The 25,604-nt window shown below is 34.9% G+C and overlaps 1 long non-coding RNA gene across 1 annotated transcript in view; it reads right to left on the reverse strand.

The window, feature by feature from the left end:
* LOC129146879 (uncharacterized) overlaps nucleotides 1-10,645 on the reverse strand; it is a 214,805-nt gene extending 204,160 nt beyond the window's left edge. Inside the window, exon 1 of the long non-coding RNA XR_008554204.1 lies at nucleotides 10,448-10,645. This is a non-coding gene — a long non-coding RNA (uncharacterized LOC129146879). The remainder of the gene's footprint in view (nucleotides 1-10,447) is intronic.
* Between the last annotated feature and the right edge of the window lie 14,959 nt (nucleotides 10,646-25,604).

Raw genomic sequence — 25,604 nt, forward strand, 5'->3', positions numbered from 1 at the left:
AAATAAGAGAACCCATTAAAGTCATTTCAACACTTGGCAAAAATATTGCAACAAAGACACTAACTAGAGGTAAGTAAAACCAGGAACTGAACTAATAAAATTAATAAAATTATTTATGAATATGAATGTCCTCTCCTAATATGTTTCCCCATTCAAGCTATTCATCTAATTTATATCACATACTTAGTTCCCTTTTACTTTTTTCCAACCCCATAGAGTGAGGCAATGTGCTGGTATAAATTCACAGAGGGATGCATTCATAATTCCTAGAACCCTTACAAGTTTAAAAGACAGATTTTGATATTTGTTTTCTAATTCTCTAGATTTTTTTTCTGTCCCTATATTATGAATTGAAGCAATGGGACACTTAACATCTGAGTCACTTAATGTTAATTAGCATTTCAAGTGTGTAGGGGGTATGACTGTTGGTGCTACACGAGATCAATGAGGATAAATACCCCACCCTTCCTACAACACAATAAAATGTGTAAGAAGGATATTCAAAGGAGAAAACTTGCTCTAAAGATGATGTCTAATGATGGATGGGGAAGAACTTGCAGTTTTGTTCCTATAGGTATATAAAGAAAACTAAAGGAGCAGAAGAAAAAATGATGTCAAAGTATAGAATCTATAAGGGGGGGAGAGGTGTGTGCATACTATATATGTATGCATTTTTATGTAAACCCCTCAATTTGAGCCTATCATCATTACTAGAGAAGTTGGTATTTGTAGAAAATTTTGTGTGCAAATGGATTCTAACAGGGGAAATTTGAAAAGGTATTAAATTCCCATTAGATAATATAAAAGTCTATGTCAATATATTCCAAATAAGCTTATTTGCTTTTGAAGGCAAAAAGGGTTCTCTGTAATGTCTACGTTAGAAAACTTAGATAAATGGAGAGTGGCCAGTGACCTCGGGACCTTAATATAAAGTTCAATGTGTTTTGTGTAAGACAAGAGTCCACAGAACAATAGCCTCTGTAAAAAGATGAGATTGTTATGGTAAAGGGATAAAGAAACACATTTTAAAATCGATGGCTACTCATGAATCTTGACAGGTTAATGAGATTTCAAAATGTAAAACAGGAGAAGGGTACTAAAGCAGGGATTATAGAAGCTGTAAAAGAAATCAATGAAAACATGTGAAGTATACTACATACATGTAAGGGAGTAATAAAAGAGAAAGCTGGGAAAGTAGGTTGTATCATGGACTAGAGAGCCATACTAATGCCAAGCTAAGGATGTTTCTTTGCCTTTTTTATTGCAATAAGTATCCCAAGAAAGGATCTTCTTAAGACAGATTTATGGAAAGAACTGTTGATTCAGATGTTTTATCTGGCAATAGCGTAGAGTTCAAACCAAGAGTGCAAAGGCAAGAGTTGTGGGACCCAGTTCAGAGACAAAATGGTAGACAACAAATTGTAAAGACCTAGAAATTCACAAGTCTGAGGTATGTTATCATAAAAATGGGAGGAGGGGACAGAAGAAGGAACACTTTAAGTTTTAGGTACATGTTCCTATTATATTTATGAAACAGAAAGGAAAGTAATTTTTTTGAGAATGGAAACATGTTGAGATTATAGTCTAAGGAAAACAGAGAAGTTTCATGAATCATTTGTCTATGGTAACATTTGCCATCACCCGTATAGTTCTAGTCATTGTCCTGTCCACTCTGCCTCATAGATATTGTTCCCACTTGAAATACATAATTATTTTGTTATAGATATGCCTGTTTGATTAGTTGATTAGCCCCAAACTGGCCACCATACTCAATTATAACCAATCTGTGCTCATCCAGAGTTTCTAGTACCATCCTGTAAAAATCACTGAATTTAAAGTAATTCAATTTTAGGATAGGAACCTGAATGTCATATCCTATTGTGCTTTGCTGTGTTCCCCAAGTGTTTCCTATCACATGGAATACAGAGCAGATGTGTTCTGAACAGAAAAAAAAAATAGAGTCACAAAGAAGATAATAAACACAAGATGGGACATGATGGAATTTAATCCCCTGGTTCCAGTTGTTCCTGGAGTTCTTTGATTCTGTGAGACATTCCAGAAAGATTTTAATAAATTCTCCCGATTGCTTAAGCTAGTTCCAGTTGGTTTTCTGACACTTGCAAAAAAAAAAAAAAGGTTGTTATTAAAAAAATTGTTTTTCTCTGTGGAGGATTAGCAATAGAGTTGACTAGGGAAACATGTAAGCATTGCCAGATACCCGTATGGGGTCCAAATGAACGTGGAGACAATAAACAGTAATAGTACTCAACTGCTTGGTGTGTGAGTTTTTGCAGAAGCCTCTCTAGCCTAGGGAATGCAGACTATTGAATTGAGCAAAAATTGTAGTTTTAAATGTAAACTAATTCAATAGTACTCAATGGGAGAACTACAGGACACGAGGATTAGTGATATTGGCAAATGTGTGATTGAAGCTTAGGATAAAATGTCTTTTGAAGGGAGTGATGTAATCCATTAGTGACCCTGAGGAATAGGAGGCACAAGTATAATTTTTAATATGTTTCCTTTCTTTCTCCTCCTCAGTATCTGAATTTATGCTCCATCATTCTCTTAGCAAAACTAAATTAATGTAACTGTCCAAATCAAGATTATGGTTAAAATAAAAACTGTTATAAAATTACTATTTTTTTAAACAGAAAACCAGATGTCCAGGAAACTAGTCCATGTGGTATATCTTAAGGATAAGATTCTGAAAAAGTATTCACACCAAAAAAAAAATTCTGGCCTTGATGTTACAAGAATAAAAATTAGGCTAAAAAGGGAATTGTGTACATGTCACTATAAAAGTAAAAATGGTAACTGAAGGTGCCAACATTTTATAACTTGGAGTACAGTCAGAAGAACAGTGTTGAATCATCATTCTAGAATCTTTTCTAAGAGTTCAAGAATCGAAGAGTTTTATTCCCTGCAGAAAGAGAATTATCAGTTCTTTAGTATTAGCTACTTCAGAGGTATACAAGATCTTTGAAATATTAATTAATGATTATATAAAATTGAACAGGATGTGAGAAGAGGCTAAACGTGAGTGTTTTATTTGGAAAGAAATTTTTTGAAGCCATACAGAGTTCTGACAATTGCTGTAAGACTACCTACATGTAAAATTAAAGGTTATTGTAGAATATCAAGACTAAACATTACATAAGAGCTGTAAGCTGTATAATGGCACAATTTGGGGTTACATCAATTTGTAACAATTCAGGAAGCAGCTGAGAAAATGTATGAATGAAAATTGCTGCAATAACCCGCAACTGAATAGATTCACATAATTTGAGTGCCATTTTACTCTCTAATATCCAGTACAGGTTTTCTAACTCCTGGCTGGCAGGGGAGCTTCCCCCACCCAGTCAGCCTGGAAGTCAGCTCCTGAGGCATCAAAGGTCACCCCAGGGTCACATCCAGCCAGTCAGAAGTAGAACAGGGCAGGTGTGAATCATTGGAAAGTCTTACAAGGCAGGATGGGAGGAGTTCATTTCTCTCTTGTTCCATTGGCTATAATAGAGTCACACGCTGGGGTTTCACTGCCAGGGGTGGGAGGGAGGTTGGGAGGCATTCCCACTGGGAGACTGGGAGGATATTTCCCATTGACACCTCTCCACTTGGAAGAGCAAGCACTTATTTTTTGGCAAATATATATAACAAGCTCATCCACACAAATATTTCTTTTCATCATGCAAAATGAACATGCTATTTGTATTAGTAATATTAAGAAATTAAATTAAATGTTAAGTAAATCAAACCATTTTCAAGAATTGGGAAAAGTCATATGACCATAGCAGCCATTCATATACTTACTAAAATAATCTTTGCCCAAGTTGTTAAAGTTTTTCTCCTTAAAACTTCTGCCAAAAGCATATTTAACATTTCAGTTCTCTGAAATGGATAGCACTAATATTTCAACCATTTAAAAAAAACAGAATTGAAGCTTTTTATATCTTTTTCTATATCATTTAACTCAAACTCAGGTATCTTATGCATGATAAATTCTCAGAGACTCTTTCCTCACTGTGGCCACAGATTTGTATATTTTTCAAGAGAAACACTAAGTAAATTTCACAGCTTCCATTTTTCCTTAATAAAAGTGCATTTTCTCCACCTAAGGAGAAAAATGCAAGGCAGGGATTATAGATTTTTTTAAATAAGATTTCTAGTTAAATAAATACATAATGACACTTCTGGGAACTAAAATAAATGGCTTACAATATCAAGATTCCTGTTATGAAATTCACTGTCCAGTATAACAAGCTGCCCTCTTAATTATTGACTTATTAACTATCATTTGCATTTACACAATATCTCGGTTACAAATACCCAAATGTTATCTTTTAAAAGAGAAAATGATACAAAATAGGAACATTTGTATTTCACTAAAAAGAAACCCATTTGTAGTTTGAACTAATTCAGAAAATATACTAACTTTATTTTACAAAGTGGAGCTGCATTTCTAAGCGATGTCAGAACACTATGTGGTATAGGTTTTTAAGGAAAGAAGGCAGCTAAACATTATATTCCTGATTGATATTATGATGGTTATTAATGAGGCTGTTGGCTTGCAGCAATTTTGAGATTGTTATGGTTTTCATGATCACGAACATTGACTAAATGCTTATGAACCATGTACTAATTGATGCACTAAGTGCTTTCTATGCTGTCTCATATTATTATTATTCCAAATCTATCAGCAGAAAAGTCGAGATTTAAAGAAGTTAAGCATCTTGCTCAAGATTATACCAATAGGAAGCTAAGATAAATACACAAATGAGCTTGTTTAGATTCTGTGCTCTATTATACTGTGTGACCTTCACCAAACATATATCACTGCTTTCTACTCCGTAAGTATAGGTTTAAAAACAAACAAGGGTAGTGAAAATGTGCACAGACTGATTAATATAAAGCAATAGGACAGAAGATAAAGAAAATGAGGCACTCACATCAATAATTCCATTTGATTTTTAACAAGACAATTCTTGAATGACATTTTCTCTTATATGCAGACGTTGATTTAAGGAAGTTGGAAGATGTGTCCAACAATGCCATGTAGCAAGTAACAGGCAGGTCAAGGCCCAAGCCTTCTGACTTTGTATCTCTACCCCTGCTGCCTTAGCGCCTTAGTGAGTCTGTTACAACACACTGTCTTCTCACTATTTTTTGTTTTGTTTCTTAGTTTATAAATTTACCTAGAACTCAACTCTTGCGACATATTAAATATGATTTTTCATTTCTTTAGAAACAAATTAGTCAATAAAATTTAGTGTTATTTTCTCAGCAAAGAATGAAAATGTTAGGCAAAATCCAAGTCTGTGTCTTTGGATTGATGGTGTTTACTAATATGATTAAAAAAAAAAAAATGGGAGGGGGAACAGAGGCCTGCACATCCCTGAAGGCTCATTTCTCCCCTCTGATATGTGGTAGAAATTCTCATTCTGTTTTAAAAGGAAAAGAGTAAGAATAGGAAAGATGAAACTTTGAACAGGAAATAAGCACAACGATTGCAAAAACAGCAACAAGGTCAGAGTTATGAAACTTCAACTAAAAGTGATTATATGCACATGTGCTCCCAGAAAAAATAAAAAGTATACTCAAAGTATAATTTGGGGTAGAATGTGAGGAAACCCAAGAGTCTAAAAATGTGAAAGTCTGAGCAAAGAGTAGGGATGTAAATACAGCTTGCCCAATATTAACAAGAAAAGTCTAAAAAAGAATAGTTGGGACAGGGGAAGAGATGGAGAAGAACATTTAACTATAAGAAGAATTTTCAGAAGATGTAGAACCCTAAATGATGGAAGGGAGTAGCAAACTGAAAAGCCTCCTTAAAAAAATTATTTATTTATGCATACAAGAGCTGGGGTACAGGCCAGAGATGTGGGGAGTGAGAGGACCCACCAGAGACAGAGTGGGGAACAGAACAGGCAGACTGACTGAAATACACTGCTGAGGGGAGCAGCGGGCGAGACAGGAGAGGTCTGCTGTGCCGTGTGAAAGCTTCCTTTAACCGATGGGGCGAAGCTGAAAAGTTGAGATAAACCTGATCATAATGGTTGCAGGGGCCTTGCAAGAGACCTCACAAGTAAAGGTTTAAATAGATTCCATCTTTAAAAGAGTGATGAAAAATCACAATACAGGAAATCATAACACTAACAAAGGAAATAAAATAGAAGGGTAGTTTTAGAAACTTCTATTTCTATTCTGGCATTGTAATTTGAAATTAGATGTGAAGAATAAAACACTTCTGACAGAATTATTAAAAAAGGAACAAAACCTGCATAATGCAAACATATTTTTATCTTCTCAATCGTATCATTGTTTAATGTGATGATCAAATACAGTCAGCAGTGGACTCACACTATGACAAAAGAAAAAACTCAGATAATAAGGAACGCCACAGAAGACTACCTTTAGAAGAATTCCTATAACATTTTCTATCAATTACACATATAAAACTTGTAAAAATGTTTCTCCAGCAATACTTGCTTTGTCGTTATTCCAGACAATTGGGCAACAGAAATGTCATCTGATCCATGCTTAAGTTCTTGAGGGAACCAAAAACATAATGGGCTCCAAAACACCTTAAACTGCTGGCATCATGAACACTTCCTGCCTAATTCTGTTGGACAACAGAGACAAAGTAAGCCCTGTAATTACATCCCAGCCTGATCTATGCTTGCAGTCATGTAATTAATACTTCCTCTGTAAAGTAATGGAATAATTTAAAGAGCAGCTATTTTTCAACCGTAGTCTGAAAAAAAAAAAAAAAAAAAACTCTAAGGGGAGAAGACATGTGCATTTCAGCTATGTACAGACACTTCTGGGATTCCATTTGCTAGGAGAAATTGTAACTAGATTCTCAGAGCTTTCATTGTACCAAAAGATGAAAATGATACTTCCTTCCTGCTAAAGGCCAGAGGTGGGGAGAGTAGAAAAAATGGTGACAGGAGCCTATATTTATTCCATGAGGGTTTATGAAAATGGTAAACATAATCTCAGTTCCTGGCTACCTGAGCTACCCTCGGAAGGTGCCAACCACATTTGCAGAACTCAGCCAGGAAATCGATGCAGAAATCTGGCTCCAGAGGCTAGACCTTAACTTACACGGTTGAAACAAAACACTGCACTCCAGCAAATACATACTGACTTTCCAAATGAGTTCATAGATTTTAATGTCCATTTGTAGAAAGGCATTCACAATAGTGAATGTAGATCATACAGAACTCTGAGACGCATAAAATTGTTTTGTAACACAAAAGTAGAGGCTAGAGTAAGAGCAAAAAAATGTAAACTATAGATTTTACTAAGCAGCTACATGTTGAATAATTTGCTCCAATTTTACATACTTTGACATAATTTTAAAGAATTTACAGATGTGCCCAGTAAAATATTTTTATTTTCAAAGTCCTTCTCCATCCCCAACCAAATCCAAAATAAGCTTCATCTTTGCCTACTTCTTTTCAACTGCATTTAGCAGTTAGAATACACAAACGGTGGTGCACTGGGCCAGTGGGATAGCTCTCCCCTCAAAACACATTCTCTGCCTTACTCTTCTCAACACTAATTAAACAACCACCTTATTCTTGACAACAATGACATCATTTCAATTTTGGTTATTGATTTGTCAGTATTTGAAATATGGAGGGAGAAATCAAATTCTGAAAAATAAAGAAACAAGGAAGCAGGTAAGGAAATATCATCATTGCCTTGGGGGACATGGGCTCCCATAACAGCATACCATAGATTGGTTGAAATTTACTTACAGAAATCCAAGATCAAGGTGCATGGCCAACCCCATTTCTTGTGAGAAGTCTCTTACTGGCTTGCACCTTCGAGCTGTGTTTCACAAGTGGAGAAAGAAATCTCCTTCTCCCTTCTTATTGATATATAGCCACTAATTCCATGATGACCCCACTCTCATAGATCTAATCCAACCTAATAACTTTTCAGAGATTCCACCTTCAAATACCATCACACTGGGTCAGAGCTTCAATTTATGAAATTTAAGGGATAGAAACATTCAGTCCCTCATTCAGTCCAAATTTGGTTCTCCTGGATATAGTGGAGGGGAACCCACAAAATCAAATTTTACTGGATTGTTTAGAATTCTCATAGAGGTAATCTATTTTATTTTAGCATAATACAGTTCTCAACTACTAGTAACTAATATTTCCAGGGCAACTTCACTTCTGTATCTTCATTCTAGTGGCTTGATTGGTTCCATTTTATATTCATAAACTCAATTGGTTGGCTCATAAATTATAGAAGCTCTTAATTCTAATCTATGAAATATGCCATGAAAAACATTAAATTTTAAAGATAATATATGACTCCACATAAATATTTAAAGGCAATAAACCAGATTTATATTCTGCGAAACACAAAACAAAAATCTTAACAAAAGAACAAAGTGATTGATATGATACATCAAAACACACCACCTTTTACACACAATGATTCCAAACTTACATGCAAATAGCCTTTGTTCTACAGGCAATCCCATTGAAGAGGGAGTCCCTCCCCATTGAAGATCACTTCATTTTTCCATTAGTAAAGAAGAAATGGGGATTTGTAATATATCCTTGGCTTAGGAAATCTGAACTCTAATATATGTTCCAATTTGCAAAAGCTGGAATCACAAATTAGGCCCATGGCCCAAGTTCAAGTAGACACAACTTTTCAGAGTCAAAAACTAAGTCATAGAATAGATAAGAACATTCTTGCAAAATCACCAAGAGTTAGAAATGTTTTAGGTGAATATTGGTTCATTTAGCTCATTATTTTTTATTGCGTTTCATTATCAGTCTTCTCCCACAGACTAAGTCCACTTCAAAATGATCAAAAATAGTTCCAGTACTAGTGATTATGCCCACATGCAGACTGTAAAGATTCATCGCAGTCAACTGCATGTGGGCCATGATAACAGATCAATAAACCTGTGTCCATAATTACGTCATTCATTTATCTGACATAAATGAATACCCCGAGTAGACACAATCTATGTGTAAAGAATTGTACTGCCAACTATGTTCAAATACTACTTGGGAAGTAAATAACCGCAGGTTGAAATGAGAGTATTTTCCAGAGATTATTTTAAGAACTCAGAAGTTACATTGTTCACTTTAAAGCAAAGGCAGGCTTCTCAGTCACTCAAACAAAATGCTCACTGGGAGAGAAAGAGAAACATGAATGTTTCATTCACATCATGACAGAAGACAGCAGCATGCATTCCAGTTTGAAGAGAGAATAAAGCTATTAAAACAGCCTTCTCTATGCAGCCTTCAGTTACCTTTACAGCCAGCCCTACACAGAATCAAACTCAGATCAAAGGGAAGTACCAGCTGATAAGATTTGTGTTCCCCCTGTTTGGATAGGTCATGCCGGATTTATATTCTGGCACTTTTGCAAGAAGCATGTTTGACAACCTCATAGCATTCAGTAGTTTCTCTTCTCTAAATTTCCATGACATTTTTGTTTACCTTTCTAGTTCTTGGATCAATTTCCTCCCATCTCTTTCATGGCATATTCTTGCAGTTTGTTTTTAAAATACTGAAGTTCCCCTCTTTAAGAATCCCATCATTGAAAACAGATCTCCAGCCTCAATCTCTCTTCTGAGTTCCAGATTGAAATATCTACATCCCTAAAAGACAGCTCCTTGGGTTTTCCCCAGGGTATCAAAAATTAAATGCCACAAAAGCCAAAGTCATCCTCTGCATCTTCAGAGACTCTTCTCTCCTCTGTTACCCCTGATCGTGAATATCACTAATGACTCAGAAACAGTAACCCAAAATCTGAGAGAATCTTGCCTTTTTCCTTCCCTTCATCTTCCACAAAGATGATTCAGATATGGATTATAATATCTCCTTTATTCTTTGATAAACTTGGTTTACACTCGCTATTATTTTCCATTTATTAATTGAAACAATATTGATTTGCTATCAATTCTTTGTCAGACGTTATGTGAAAGGAACAAATAAACCTTAAGCAAAAATGCCTACACTAGTAAAACAGACCAGCAAATGCAGACTCACATAATAACTTTACTTTTAAGTGATATCCCTTTCTCCAGCTCTCCCTAGTTTTCTACTCTACCCATGGCACTGTCTTTGTATTCTCTCTCCAGTCCACTGAAAACTCTCTAAGTGGCCTCATAAGCTATAAACCAGCAGTAGATTTTATGAAAGATTTCAATAAATTTAAATGAAATGAATTTAAATCTTCAAGAGTGAATTTAAATTTTTCTAAGAAATCTAAGGGACAAGTGAATTATAATCGTCTGAGGACTTGGCTTTGGAAAGAGAAGCGAAATGGCCAGATCAGAAAATGGCCAGAATGAATGTGTCATCACCAGAAAGCCATGAGCATAGGTCGAAAGAAGGAAAGTTGAGTCAAACAAGCAAAGTTGCAACACAGAGGGGGCGGGGGTGCTTAGGCAGCAGAGACTTACCACTGCGATGTTCAATAAGGAGCAGTCAAGGAAACGGAAATGATCATGAGGGGCAAGAATCACATCATCATGGTTCAGCAGCTGCTGAAGGAGGTGCCTTTGGAAGATGGGCAATCTGCCCAGTTGGTGTGTTCTTCTGTCTGTCTGCAAAAGGCAGAGCTCTATCCTGATTTGTTCTCCTCAGCATATTCCATACAGTCATTATCCTAAAAAAATAAATAAATAAACCTTGAACTCTAATTTTAAACAGGAGGTGCTGGGCTACCAGATAGGTCTGAGTTCCCAATTTCTAAATGGTGATGGAGGCCACAGAAATAGTGATGTTCTTCAAAGGCAGACACAGGCTCTTGGCTTTCTAAGGACTGTTAAAACCTTTTCATAAATATCTGCACCTACTATATGGACATCCATATAAAAGTGAACATATTTTCTTTATCTCCTCCATTAAACATTAAAGTTACAGAATATTGGGGCTTATGTCTTCACAAAAACAGGGAACTTAGAAGACTGCTTTTTGTGATGAAGACCCTTAAAAAGATCTTAAAGTGAAAAGGAATTTAGAAATGGATCATAAGAGCTCATTTTACATGCAAGAGGAAACTGAGTTTATTTAGGGAAATAGGCACGTTTTCCATTTTTTGACAACTTGGTGATTAGTAATCACATTAAAAATCATTGAGATTATTTAACTCTGTATGAGGTTAAACCAAGTAAGGAAATTTCTTATGCCAACTTATTTCAGTTACCTTTCTAACTCATTAAATTAAGTCCACATCTCAAAGCCTATAATACTTCTAAGCATCTCTTAATAGATTCAACAGCTTTACTTTAGCTGTTTACTTTCTTTAAACATTAACCAAAATTGATATTAGGTTTATGAGGAATCGCTGCATCTGACCATAGACTATATTTACAAGTTTGCCTTTCTTCAAAAGGATGTCTCTCTAAATGAGACTTGTAAAATACTATATAATTTGTGATTATTAGAAATATTTTGGTGGTAATGAGAGACAACTCAAAAAAGAACAAAATGCAAAGGGGTCCGTTTCTTGAAAGAATTTGAGATTAGCATGTGGAAGAACCAAACTCCAGGCAAAGAAGAGAAACAAGAATTCAAATAATGGGGCCTCCCCGGTGGCACAGCGGTTGAGCGCTGGGTTGCGAAGCTGCCCACAGCCTCTGCGGCGCTGGTTCGATCCCCGGCTGCTCCCCGTCCACAGGAGGAGGGTCCCACATGGCGCGCAGACCTCTGCTCCCCTCAGCAGTGTACTTCGTCTGTCTGCCTGTTTTGCTCCCCGCTCTGTCTCTGGTGAATTCTCTCACCCTCCTGCGCTTCTGACTGTACCCAGTGCTTGTATAAACAAACAAACAAACAAATAAATAAATCTTAAAAAAAAAAAAAAAGAATTCAAATAATGCAAATGCCATTAGGACTATCCGTCTCTCTTCTACTTTGAGGGGTACAGTAATTTCTTTTTTTTTTCTTTTTTTTTTTTTATTTTAAAGGTCTCACTCTCCTGTCTCTCCTCTTTCTCTCTCCCCTCTCTCTCTCCTACTCTCTCTCTCTCTCTCTCTCTTTCTCCTCCCCATCAGAGAAATCACCTTTGCTCCTTTAGCCAATGAAGCATGACGTGCGTCCATTGGCAACTAATAATCTGTTTACATAATAAAACTTAAGCTACAATAAATGCACATGGTAACAAGAAAAGGCTCCAGAATGAGTGCATTGGCCAACTCTGGCCATGTGCCTGTGCCTATAACTAGATCAACTGATCTGAGGCCAAGAGAGTGGGCTCAGAGTGAGCACTATAATTTTTCCTGTTTGAAACTAATCCTCTATTATGCAGCAAAAGGGCATCTCTAGAACAATAAAGTGGGGTGACATGCCATTTGTAGCTGAAAAAGCAGAGCTGCTGGGCAAACAAAAGTTACATATTTTAAGGAAGAAAGTATTTATCAGGTATTTGTCCAATTTGATATTTGAAAACCAGGTTTTTAAAAGAAATTAATTGTGACATGGACCTGTTTAGCTATTAAATAAATTGAAATTCACTATCTCGAGCAGGAGTTTCAACAGTCTTTCATATAAATAAAGTCTAGGCTGCTTAATAGGCCTTCTTCCCTGTTTTATTTCTTTGCCATTTATGTAATGTTCCCAGCTCTACAATAAAATACTAAATAGTGGCATTTAATTTTTTGTGTGAAATTATTTTTTAAATATTTTTAGTTAAGTAGTGGCTTTCTGTAAAGTACATGGGATGTTCACAACATTAAATCTAAATTAGCTTTTATGAGAAAATGATCTTTTTCACTTATTGTTTAAAACAGTGCTTCTAAGAAGTAGATATATAATAGCTATGTGCTAAATATGATAATGGCCTTATTTAAGAGTGATTTAAAAAATATAGTGATGTCAAAACCCCATCTTATGTCTGTAAAATTTGTACTGACCATTTCATTAAGAATTTAAAATAAAATTATAAATACTGCAATATGATTAAGTCCTTATAAAAGCACATTGCATTTGTCTATCATATTAACATGGATTTTAGTATGATCATTATCCCCAAATAATAAAAATTAAATAAAAACACGGTTATAAAAATCAGTATTGAATTGACATTTCCTTTTGTGTTTATAAAGTTCATATTTGTAAATTATAGGGCTTTCGATCTTTTTCCTTAATTGTTCTGAATAAGGAGAAGGTGGTATTGATTCAACTGCATGAACCTTACACAAGTTTTTTATGAAAAATTGTGAAATAATTTTATTTTATATCCTTTCTAGAGCAGGCTCCAACTCAAACTGGTCTATTGAGAAGAAAAAAGAAGATTCAGAACGGGACTTGTCTTTCATTGTCTTTTTATGTTTAACTTATTTCACTTCATACTATTTTATTTATTTTTAAATGAGGTAACATTTTGATACCCCATCAGGTATTGTCATCATAGTTCACCCCCATAGACCATTGTGCTTCCTTCTCTCTTTGTTCTGACCCCTCCCCTTCCCCACCTTAGTCAGTTCTATAGACAGCTTTTAAGGGTTAGATTTTAAGTTTGTCTTGATCTGACTCTTAGCTTCTCTATCTTCCAATTTTAGTGACACGATCTGATATTTATCTTCTCCTTCTGACTTATTTTGCTTAGCGTTATTTCTTTCAGCTCCATTCATGTTTCTAAAAATGGCATGAATTTATCTTTTTTGATCTCTATTATCTCATCTGTTTTGGAAGGCCCTTGACATAATACACTGAATAAACAGCTCCTTGCAAGTGGCCCACTGCTGCTTCTGCAAGGTATTGGACCCCTTTGCTTGAGAGGCTTGTAAACATTGGCAATCAAAAGCTCATTTTCAAAGCATAACTATAAGTTCAATTTTCTTTATCAAACTTCTTAAGGAATAGGACATAGGAGTAAATGGAGAAGAATGTGAAAAAACAAATTTCATCTTCATCATTAAAACTATGTCAGAAAGAGTTGCTAAAATACTTGAGAAGGAGCCGAAATGAGACTAGGAGGGAGGGAGTGAAAGAAAGTTTTTAGTTTTAGGAAAAAACTAAGCAACAAAAATAAGAAGGACAGGTTAAGTGTAGAGAAGAAAAGGAATGAAAACAACAAATTCCATTTCTCAAGGGGAATGTACAAAGCAGAGAGGAGAGCAGACAGCACAGGTTAAGAAAAACTGACATTCTTCTCAATAGTCATGCCCGATGCACCTGTGCAGGTAAATCTTATGGTTAAGCATAGATAGTGACTTTTTAAATTAGATTATATTGTCCATCTCTCAAAGGGATTTTTTTTTGCATTCCTCTATTTTTTTTTTTTTTTTGCTTTCAATTTAGTTTTCAGTATCCAGCGAACCCTCTTTAGCTAGATCAACTTCTAAACTTCAATCCATTATCTTGTCAGTTATAGTCTCTGTCATTGTAATGCATGTAGGACTATGGAATAAAAAGAATGACTAAAATAAGGTAAATGTGAACATGAATTATCATCTTTTTTCAAGTAAAATCTTGATGAATAACTAACTGTCAAAACAATGCATTGAAACATGAGAAAAACTGTCAAATTAAAAGCAAATTAGTATAATAAATGGAGAAAAATAGACTATGACATGAATAATTCTGGGGAGAATAAAAAGCAATGAGGATACGTTTCAGTACAGGATCCACTTAATTTTAACAGCAGAAAGAAAAACAGATCAGGAAATGTATATGAGAATAAAGAGATTCCTTTTAAGGCTTCCTTGACAACTCTCCTGAGAAATAGCTTTAAATTCTCATATGATAAAAATGAGTGTTGACCATCCTCTAGGGAGCAAAATCCTCATCCTCAAAAATCAGTTATTTTTGATAGGCAATTAAATCTCACTATATTTACAAAAGGCTGTTTTCTAAACCCTCTTGTGTGAATCCATTTGCCATATATGTTTGTGGATTTGAACCTAAGAGAGTATTTTTTATTGGCAAATTATCCTAACAATGAGATAAGGTATTAATAGTTTTCAATTTTAAAATATCTCCTCCTGTTGATATCTTTTTGTCCCCTTTGGTAGAAAAAATAGTTATGTTTAAGATCTATAATAGTAAAGAAATGAAATAAGATAGCTTATCTTTGTCTTATTATTTAGTATAAGTCTTCTTGAGATTCATACATTGTTAGTGCTAAAAAGGTATAAAAATAATTCCATCATGGTTCTCCACTTTCAATAGGTCTCTGGATATGCATGGCAATAGTACCTACAGTAAAAAGACAATTAGTGGTGAGTCTTAAAAGTGAGTCTGAGTTGAAATAGCAGTGAAGATATCTGGGTAAATACAATTATCTAAATTAAACCTATAAAAGCTTTAATTGTATTCAAAGTGTCATTTGAGAACTGTCAAATCCCCATAGATGAGAGAAAATATATCTTAAATAAACATATAGTGATGTACAAAAATAGATCAGAAACCATGTTGAATCCTTAAGTGATGGGACAGTGATGGAAATAAAAAGAAGAGGGAAAATATGACATAGGAAATATGAGATAGAAGCCATACTAAAAACTAGGACCTCCACCATGGTTCTCCATGCCTGAAAAACAATGGAGGTGGAGCATGGGAGAACATTCCATTGATAGCAGAGAGATCCACCCTCATGCAGTTGCCCTATCTTTAGAAGGTAAGAGGTCAATGTCAAGGATAGAAGACAAGTATGGAAGATTGTGTTAAAGAAGCAACATGGCCCTAGGAGGTTGTGAAGCCCTGGAGACAACAGGAAAGACCCAGAGCAAGACAACCCCTTAAGGAAATATTTATGTCTTTCTAAATTTTATTGACGATGCAATAGAGTATGTCTTAGCAGACGTTCTCAAGACTTCTGCCAAGGAGACTCTGTAAATGAGTACCACTGACTTTCTAACAGGAAATTTTGGATGCAAAGTTACAACCAAGAATCATACCACCAAAGAATTAAATAAACTCAAACAACAAAAAAAATTATGTCTGAAGAACAGAGTTGCTAGAACAATCAGAACAAGACTTTAAAGTATCTTTCTGGTGATAAAGAAAAGAAACAGTGGGTCCAAGATAGGATTATTCAGGCCAAGCCCAGGTCTCCAAACTGAGATTTAATATCCAAGGCAATAACAGTTTCAGCACCTTCCAGGAATGCAATCCTGACCAGTCCAGCCCAACAAAAGCAGTTAATCTATGTAAAGAAACTCCATATCTTCCCCAAAGGCAGAGTGGCCTTGCTTAAATTTTTTTTTTCTAAAAACCTTGCTACATTCCCTCTCTGGCCATAAAAATCTTCTATTTGTGCAAACTATCCTGTCCCTTCCATTATATAGAGGCACACTGTCTGACTCAGGTGTTGTTTAACAAAACCAATTTGATCTTTAAAATTGCTTGATTGGATTTTAACACTGGAAAGATAATGGAAATGATTTTACCTATAAAATAAGAATAAACTTATGAAAATAAAATGAAAAGAGAATCAATCCACCTCTCTTTCCAGTAGCAACAAATCCAAGAGCTGATTCTAAATCAACGAATAGTAGTTTCCTTAAAAGTTACCTTTTGGTTCTACTTCAGAAAGTTTCCCAAGTTTTTATGAGTTTTAAGTCTTCCCCATTGTTTTCTTTTATTTCAGCAGTCTTCCTTCCAAGAAAACAGTAGACTCAAAAAGCAGACTACACAGTCTCCTACCATTACCCCCAATAATGTCAGTTTTATATCCCTGGTGTAACACCCACTTCTTTATCACTTTTTTTTACCTGCTTAACAACTCACCTTTACGTATTTTGTTTGATCAAATGAGTCACTCTATTTGTAAAAGTCCAAAAGCGTATAATACTACATCTTGATTGCCCATCCTATGCTGACTTTTATTTCATTTTTATAGATGAGAGGCTCACAAAATCCCATTCAATAACTATTTCCTGAGAAAATCAGCCTTGCATATCCATGATTTAAGTGCTTAGTCAAATCATTTCCTCCAACTAATATGAAGAACTGCTGAAGGCAACGCAATCCGGCTCAGCAATTCTACCTTTCACAGGAGTCAACATTCTGAATGTATTTGTGACATTAAGAAAGGAAATAGAGACTATCAATCAGACTTTCAGATCCTGTTTTAATCAGAACACATTCAGGAAATAGTCTGAAAAGCCAGAACTTTCAATGCCCCTGTTCAAGAAGATTTTTTTTTTTTTAACTGATTTGCAGCCCACAGAGGAAGAACAAATACTGGTGATGTTTTCTATTTAATTTGGTATAAGTTCATAAAACAAATTGCCCAGATAATTGGACATGTCTTCAATTCTACACTACATTTTCCATAGATGTAAACCAGATTTATAACTTAGAAGTGCAGCAATAAACGCACATAGCTTGTAATAGACTCATGCCAAGTCTTATGTCAAAGTGAAATAAAAAATGAGACTGACCATTCTAAGTAATCAAATCTGTCAGCTCAGTTAACTCCTTCTAAAGTATCAATAGGAAATGCTAAGGTCTGAAAAAAGTTTAATTATTTCAACTAGTACAAATACACAAAAGCAAGAAATGGCTATTTTAAGTAGATTCCTTAAAGACAAAGTTACCCTAAATCCTACAAATGATTTTTTTTCTATATTCTTTTTTTTTTCCCCCCTTTGGAGAATTTAAAACCTACTCACACATGGAACTACTATCTGAAGGCTAAATTCCCATTTTCCTCTGAGGAGCTTTTCCACTCCTACTTAAATCTGACTTGGCAATTATGCTTTCCTAGACTGGACCGTCTGGTCGCCATTTGTCTAGTCTCTGGTCCAAGAAGGGAAGCAAAACAGAGATCAACAATGTGTTGGGAAATACAGAGTCGTTTCAGGCACATCTGTTAGTCCTCTGATAACTAAACAAATCCAGTTCATATAAGGTGTCTTCACAGTGAATTCTTCCTCTTCGTGGTCAGGAAAAGGGAAGGCCATGAAAGGTAACAAGAGGATGGAAACAGAATTTTCATCTGCAAAGACTTTGCTAAATCTCTATACTTTTTCAGTTGAATATTTGCCAAAAGCACCATCCCAAAGAAAGTTTAAATAAGGCCCAATTCCGTGAATGGCAAAGTCTCATGTCCAGATATGTGGACGTTAATTGGTATTAGTAACACATTTCTAATATTTAAAGAAAGGTTTATTTATTTTAGAGGAATAAACTGCTTTTCCAAATCTCTATTTGCCTTTGGATTCAAGTAAATTATTTTGCTCTCCATGTTAACTATCCAATTTACTCAAAACAAATTCATTATCTTTCCTCTGCTTCTTCTCTGCACTCTTTATCTAAGAAATAAAAACACCATCATTCACAATTTGGACAAAATTAAAAACCAGGTACTCTTGCTTTTGTGCTACCTTCTTCTGACTCTAACTGATGAAGATTTGATAGCTCTAACTGTTCAATATTTCTCGAGGCTATGCTTTCCTCTCATTTTACAATTGCTACTCACTTTTCTCTCTGCTTAAATCCTCAGTCCTTACAAGTTCACCCTGGAAGTTGTTACCAGGGATCTCCCCAAAGGTAAATTCAATCATTTCTAACTCCCTCTTGCATTCTTTCAGGACTCCCAATATCTATACTAAAGGATAATAAGAAAACAGACACATGGATTTTCTCCATCTTTATTCTGATTCAACTTTAGAACACTACCAATTTCTCTCCTCCCACCAGTCCTGTAGCTATGTTTTTTCTTCTTCTATTTTATACAATAGGAATAAGAGGATTTTTTTTTCTTTATGGAGAGACCAATGGCATAAAACAAACTTGGGCAAAAATGTGAATTTTAAATGAAATTAATAAAATCTGAGGTACTCATTAGAAGGAAGACTATTTGGGGAAAAACCTGGTACTTTTTTTCTAACCTCATATTTTGTTTCATTTTCTTTTTAATGTCTGAATGAAACCTTATTCAGACCCATATCCCATTAGCTTGAATAAGGTTGGTTAGCCTCAGGGGAACTCTGTTACCTTCTTCAATTTCTAATGCCATCTAGAGGTCTTCTATAAAAATGTGAACCATTTTTACTCATGTGGAAATTATACAAAACTCAGAATTGCATCTTAGAGAATGAAGAAAAGAGATTTCTTCAATCCTACTTTGCATGTTGTTCATTCTTTTCTGCTAGCATAATGCAGTTATACCAACTTTACTAGACACAGATATTTTCAACTGCTTTGCCTTGATTCTGATTCAATTTTTATTTATTCTGAGAAATTTTAAAATATTTAATCAAGTTCTGGAAAAAGAAGAACACATAGTTCAAATGATTTTTTTGCTCTGATTTACTCTTTTCCCACTTTTGTTTCTGCTATAAAAACAACTCGCTCCAACTAACGTTTCTCACTACTAGTTCACTGCTGTTAATCTAAATTCACATTAGAACTCCAAATTCACTCTTACTGGTGGTAAGATTGATTTCTTCTCTCTCACCTCACATATGAAGGTTGTTACAAAGTTGATGAGGATAATCAAGTCATACTGGAAAGAATGTTTTGGACTGTGAATATGCAGCTGCAATGAGGAGATATTTTGGCATTTCCAGCATTATAAAAGTTAGAATGATTAATACAAAGAAGCACGGAATTAATCTACTGAGAATATTCTAATCCCTTCATGGTTATTAAGAGATGTATGCAGCATATAAAAATAGATGTACATTATTTATAACTAAAGGGATTTATGGTTCAATTTTATCACCTTTAGAAACTTATGTGGCTTTTTTCTTAATTTTACAGAACATTTAGAAGTTGTGACTTGCATGCTTAGATCAGTGTTTTTAAATAATGCTGTATGTTAAAAGGTTGTATCAAAAATTATATATTTCAAGTGACCTGGATTATACAGCAAAACCACCACATGCTTATCTCTGTTTCCTCATGATACCCTGAAATAATAAAGTGGATTTTTAAAACATTAAATGACAAATTCAAATAAAATGTAAGAAAAGACAGAAGCTAGAAAGTCAACAGACAAATAGTAACTGCCATAGCCTTGAGTAAAGTGAATTCTAATAGAAAAAGTCCAAAAACAAAACAGGGTGATTCGTACTGCAAAACTCAGAATCCCTCTAGACTTGACAACACTAAGTGTCTATGAACCTGAGAATAAAGGTAGGATTAAAGAAAGGAGAATAGCTGAAAATGTGCAGATAGAGAACCTGACCCCGAGCTATGTCACAGACAGCAGGTGACTACCTCTCCTGTGGAAGATCAGGCTAACCTTCTAGAAAGAGGAGTCACGTGGATACTAGGGTAGAGAGCCAGGATGCAATGATGGCTATCCTAGGTCAATGGGCAGCACTCAGAACCACACCATCTTCCTCGTCTCTCCCTGGACATACTTCTAGGAATACTAGGAGCCCGTATTAGATCTTGTGAATAGGAGATTGGATAATTCTTCACTGGGAACTCTAACCAGACTAAAAGACCTGCTATATCTTAAAAGGTCATATCAAAAACTACACATTTCAAATGATCTACATTATACAGCAGAACCAACAGATTCTATACAGCCAATCTAGGGAGAAAGCAGAAATACTACATGCTTTTGTTTCCTCATGATGCCCCAAAATAATGAAGTGGGTTACTATTAGCAGTCAAGAATTCACTGACCTAACAGCAGGTCTAGATCACCCACCAAGAAGGCGCACCAATTGACAAGCCCTTAAGTTTCTTTTTTTTAAAGATTTATTTATTTATTTATACAAGTACTGGGTACAGTCAGAAGTGCGGGAGGGTGAGAGAATTCACCAGAGCCAGAGTGGGGAGCAGAACAGGCAGACTGAGGAAGTACACTGCTGAGGGGAGCAGTGGGTGCGGCAGGAGAGGTCTGCGTGCCATGTGGGACCCTCTCCCGGCAGCCAGGAATCGAACCTGCGCTGCAGAGGCTGTGGGCAGCTTCACAGCCCAGCGTTCAACTGCTGCAGCACTGGGGAGGCCCAAGTCCATAAGTTTCTAATCAGAAGTTTAGAAAATCATTCTTAAATATTTATGTGCAGACAAGGATCTCCAGGTCTTTGGGGAAAGCTTCTAGCAAGAAAGACAGAGACAAAATAATGATAATTATAATGATAATAGAAATAACAAATTTCTAATAGAAATAATAATAATAGAAAATAAGAGTGAAGGAAGCAGAAGAAACCTCTGTGTGTGTGTGTGTGTGTGTGTAACTAACCTCTCAGGATAGTAAATTTTACTTCCATGGGAAAAAACAAAATGACATTTTATTAAAAAACAGACAATTAAAGGAAAACTTTGGAAATTAAAAAGAAAGTAACAGAAATGAAAAAAAAAATCAACTAGAAAAAGTTAGATTTTTAACTTGAGAAAATCTCTAAGAAATGAGAATTTTAAAAAATCCAAGAACAAAAAACTACACAGGAAAATTTAGAGCTTCAATCTAAGAGGTTCAGAATCTACATAACAGGAAAATCAGAAAAAAAAAAAAAAAAAACAGGAAAATGTGGTAAGGAGGTTATGAAGGAACTAATTCAACAAAATGTTCAAAGCTGAAGTTAGAATGTGAAGTCCACAGAATGCTTAATGCAGTGGGGAAGGACACATAACCAGTGCTTATCACTTTAACATTGAGAAGATGGGACAAGACTTCTAGAGAGAAAAAAAATCAAAATGGTATCAAGCTTATCAGCAGCAACACCTGACAAATAAATAAAATGGTAATTCAAAATTATCAATAACTATTATTGCTAGCCTATATTTTTAAAGAAGCCAAGCTGGGAATCAAGTGTGAGAGGGAAATAAAAAAAAAATCATACTTGAAGTACCCCAATTTGGTCTCCCGTGAACTCTTTTTCAGGAAATTAATGGAAAACATGTTAACAAAATGATGATATAAAGCAAGAAAAAGTAAAGAATAAACAAAGCCTTGGACCTCTGCAGAGGAGATTTAAGGCAGGTGAAACACAACTAACATTTCTAAGATGAAGGTAAAGAAAGATTCCAAACAAAAATAGGTCTGCAAAGGAACAAGAGAAAATTAATGCAGACTGGAGAAAACTCCTAGAAAGAATTGATAAAAATGCCCACAATTTTAATATATTGAGATGACTTTTACACTTTGGCAGAATTTTAGGGATGAAAAAGTGATAGTATACAGAAAATATACTCAAATATTTAGAAATATGCCTAAAGCAACCAAAACATGTATGTGCATGTGCTACACACACACACACACACACACACACCCTTTAACTCAACTATAGAGAAAAGCAAAAGGAAATATAACATTATAACTTATGTGTATTTCCTATGAAAAATATTTCTATATTCATAATGTAAAAGCTGATCATTTATCAAATGGAAAATAACAGTGGGAAAATAGAAATGAAAACTGGGGCTAGGAAAGTATTCTTCATCTTTCAATGTAGTGTATCAATACATAATGATGAAAAATATTTTGACTTTTTCATAAATATATCAAAGAAGTTTATAAGAGATTTGAAATTGGAAGAGGTATATAAAACTCAGCACTATGAGGCTATCTGCAGCCACTGCAGCATTAGTTCAATCCCCAGCCAAGGAGCTACCCCACATGGCACAACAGACCTCTCCTGACTTGCCCACTGCTCCCCTCAGCAGTGTACTTCAATCTCCTGTTCTGTTCCCCACTCTGTCTCTGGTGAATCCTCTCACCCCCGTACCTCTGGCCTGTACCCCAGTTCTTATATGCATAGATAAATCTTTTTAAAAAAAGGAGAATAGGCATTGCTTCATAAAAGCCTTATAGACAAGATTGGGCAAAAGCCTTATAGAAATACTAAAGTATACATTTTTATCAAATATTATACATTTACTTAATTTCCTTATATATTATATTTATTATAAAAATAAATATAAGAAATATTTTATTGAGCTTTAAACATTGATTTTTAAATAAGTGGTATACCACATTGGAACAAGCTTGGAACAAGTTCTGAGTTTAGAGAAAGAAGTTCCAATTTAAAATTAGCCAGATCCGTGGTTGTTGAGTGTTGAGGTTAATGAAGTAATGGGCAGTGGTAGTAACTGAAACCAGAATCTATACTCATGTTTTTTTAGAGAGAATTTTTCTGGAACCAAGAAAAATTTTGGGAAAAAAATTACAAGATACAAGTGAAAAGAGAAACTGGTAAGGTTTAGAGCAAATAGATAAATCAGTATTAATGATATCAGATGTGTTGAGCACTTTGTTTATATCAACTCATGCCATGTGCTCAGAAACTACAAACTTAAAGAGGATCAAATTTTAAATAGGAGAGTGTGGATTCACCACACCACCTCTCTTTAATCTTAGAGGAAACAGTCTCTTTTTCTTCCTCAAAGCTAGTTTTTACTATATATAAACTGGATCTGACAGTTATATCCCCTTCTTCTTTAACTTTTCTCAGCATTTTGCTCCTAATTAAAGATGCTCAGAATGGCTCTCACATTGTAAAGACCAATTAAGTAATCAAGAAAATCAAATCCTACTTCATCATCTCCACCAGTTCTTACTGCACAGGTTACACTAGTTGTCCCTTTGACAAAATAAAAAAAGTCTTCAAAGTAATTGAAATTGCTTTTACATTTACTTCTTCGAATGGCCAAAATAACTTTCCATCCTCCCCATGGTCCTGTAATGCACAAGTGTCATTTTTTTAATAGGTTGCTTTTAGTTGCTTTGACATTTGACCTAGTATGTTCCATGCACCTGTTGACCTCTCCACTACTTTCGCATGGGTCTCTTCCGTTTGCCTACTGTATAAAGCTTGGAGTCACCATGACTTTGTCTTTTGTCTTCTGATCTTCTATTTAGACTTTCCCTGATGTTCTCATTCATACCTTTAGCCAAAAAAAAAAAAAAAAAAAAAAAAAAAAAAAAAAACGGTGTCCACCACCTACCACATCTTTTAACGAGCTCTTGAAATGAATAGAATCATATAAAGAATTATTTCTGGATGTTCACTATATGAAAAAAAAAAAGCAGCAGAATCAGCAATAGCTATTGTAAACAATGAAAGCAGTAGGGAACCCTGAATTATGAACCTTGTGGGAACCCTGAATTATGAACCTTGTGGAGCAGCAAGAAGAAAAATAAAGAACCTTCTGTGGAATGACAAGATGATGGGATAATGTTGGATGACAAGTAATGACATCTCAAAAGTTTCTAAAAGGGACTAACGATACCAAAATAATAGCTCTATACCACATACTGAACAGGGTCAGTGATATTCCAGTTCTTCATGGGGCCTTGCTATCTGCACGGTGGTAGTATATGGCACGGTAATATATGGTATGGTAATTGGGGTGGTAATATATGGCATGTTTTGAAAATATTCCATGATCACAGTGCCTGAATAATTTCACAGACTGAAATTCTATAATCGATTTTATAAGATATTATATAATTCAACTTTATGGCATTCAAGTAACATCTTTATCAGCATTTCATAATTTGTATTTTAGATATAGAATCAAATATAATAAAGAAAAAAGACATTAAATGCTTACATCACATATCTCTACATTAGCTTCAGCTTCTTTTATGTCTTCTACACTAGATCAGGCCAACACATATCACTCACCTTCTGTCGGATTCTAAATTTCAGTCTTGAATTTTGAGAACTTAATACAACAATGTCTAGTTCATATATCTACATATAGAAAATTAAGACTTCACATATTTTTCTATCCCCATAAATATGTAGTGAAGATGAAAGATGATGAGAAACACAGTAAACTGAAATATTAGAGACGGAGAATGTAAGACATGCAATAACATCTACGAAAATTCTAGAGATGTTATTGGGGTCTAGATAAGGTGACACATGATGAAGGTAGAATTGATGGAATTCTTTAGATATAAATGAGTCTTTACTTTGAATGTTAAGTGCATATTGAAATAACCCACTGTAATGGAGAAGTTGGATATTGAGTGAAGCAGCCATTTTCACTATGTTGTGTCTGAGTTATTTAAAGAACTCAAGTCATAGAAGAGTAAATGTCTCGAAGAGCTACAAGCTAATCTAGTTAACATACCTTTACTTTGCAAAATTCAAAATCAAGCCTCAGAGACTCTGAGTTGAAAAATGTCTAATAGCTTCTTCAGAGAAATAAAATGGACATTAGATTTAAATGGAGTAAATATGTGAATTACCTGCACATGGAGAGCTGCTGAATTTCTAAATAAATGATGGGTAAATGACTCAAAGAGGCGAAAAGGGTTAGGACTGTTTTCATAAAAACAGTCTATGACAACTTCCATTGGCAGGAGGAGGAACCTAGGGTTTTACCCAAAGTAGACAAAGAAAGATTATCAGAAAATTCGAGAAGTTGACAACAAGATCCTAGAAACAAATGTGAAGGGAAAAACTTCATGGAGAATTGTAAGGAAAATTTTGGCTGTGTTGTCTGGTATGGTAGCCACTAAGCATATGTAATTTAAATTATTTGAAAGGTGACTGGTCTAAATTGAGAGATGTACATAACAGATTTTGAAGACTTGGCACAGAAACAAATATATAAAATACCTTCATTAATAACATATATAATTGTGTATTAAAATGATACCATTTGAACACATTGGATTAAATAATATTAAAACTAATGTTGCCAACTTCTTTGTGCTTTGTTTTTTAAGTGCCTATTAGAAAAGATTAAAAT

The sequence above is a fragment of the Talpa occidentalis genome, unplaced genomic scaffold (genome assembly GCF_014898055.3).
Source record: "Talpa occidentalis isolate TD23 unplaced genomic scaffold, MPIMG_talOcc4v2.1 talOcc4.5, whole genome shotgun sequence".
NCBI classification, from domain to species: domain Eukaryota; kingdom Metazoa; phylum Chordata; class Mammalia; order Eulipotyphla; family Talpidae; genus Talpa; species Talpa occidentalis.